Below are 1370 nucleotides of genomic sequence, written 5' to 3' on the forward strand. Positions count from 1 at the left end.
AATTTTATCAAGGATCATTTAGGCAAAACAGAAAGATGTATATAATGCATGGGTAAAGATGTGAATCTGATCATGATTGATGCAATCATGCATGCGCTTACATATGAATATACAACTCATGCTGGCATATCACGGGTCGAATTAACCCAACTTGAAGTCTTGAACAAACTTTTCATTCCAGGTACGTGTACAAGGATGTATATCCTTTTGCAAATATTCAAATCATGCATTTACTACCATAACAGGATACAATGACATTGATCAATCACAAGCCTATCAAGCATGCATGCACGAGCGAGGGAGCCCATGCAAACGCCTGACATACGAACTTTAACAGAAAAATCATACGTATGGTGCGCGCGTATGACAAGCAAACTGGTTACGAGTTGAACGATTATGCATGTAATAACATTCATCCATGGATGGATGGATCAGATGGGGCAGGTGAAGTTGGCGGGGCACTTCTTGCCGCACTGGTTGAGGAGGAGGGTCAGGTCGATGGGGACGTCGAGCTTGATGCCGAGGATGTTGGCCCTGATGGCGGTGCAAAGGCACACGGTGGCGTCGAGGGCGGCAAGCCCGCCCAGGAGCGGGCAACACTGCTCGTTCGCCGGCACACCGATCCTGAGCTTCAGCAGGTTCAGCACGTTGGCGCACACGCCCAGCTTCAGCGTGTTGATCGGGCAGCTGCCCCCGCCAGTCGATGGCACGACAGGCGGTGGGCGGATCGGCGGGTAGGAACGACAGGCGGGCAGTTGGGCCCGCAACCCTGTACGGCGGCGAGGAGGATCAGGTTCAGGGCGAGGAAGAGGGCGCCATTGCTCTTACTGGTCTGTGGGGAAGCTTGGCAGGCTTTGCTAGCTTGGGATGGTTTTCTTGGGTTGCTTGCGCTGTTATTTATTTCTTGGGATGCAGTGTGCAAGTGCATGCAAGTGACTCGTTCGTGTCATGGTCAGTGGAGCTAATTAATTCGACTCTTGACGTAATTTGTAAAGATTATGTGCAACCGTTCATTATTGTACTAGCATGTTACGTACGTGTGTATCACCGTTGGAGCATGATCTGTTCGCTAAAGAACAAAACCTGATAGCTGAGCCATGAGACTTTGCTTTAGTTTCCGGAAAAAAAGTACTCCCATATGCATATTGTCTGATGTGTGCATATAAATATTTGATGGCTTTACAAGTGTGTAGCCATAATAATCTGGAGCATAGCTACGGACAAAGGAAATATATCGGGCATGGCGGCGCTACGAGCTGGCATACCCCGATCATCCGGGTCACGGGAGGCGTATATAGACCATTGTGTTGTATGGTTTTGATTCCATGTGTCTACTTTACGTTTCATACTTTGGTTTATTCTACTGGCTT

The 1370-nt window shown here is 48.4% G+C and overlaps 1 pseudogene; it reads right to left on the reverse strand.

Moving 5' to 3' along the window:
* Window positions 1-357: 357 nt before the first annotated feature.
* LOC123153721 (cortical cell-delineating protein-like) lies at window positions 358-928 on the reverse strand (annotated as a pseudogene).
* Between the last annotated feature and the right edge of the window lie 442 nt (window positions 929-1370).

This window comes from Triticum aestivum, chromosome 7A, assembly GCF_018294505.1.
Source record: "Triticum aestivum cultivar Chinese Spring chromosome 7A, IWGSC CS RefSeq v2.1, whole genome shotgun sequence".
Classification (NCBI taxonomy): domain Eukaryota; kingdom Viridiplantae; phylum Streptophyta; class Magnoliopsida; order Poales; family Poaceae; genus Triticum; species Triticum aestivum.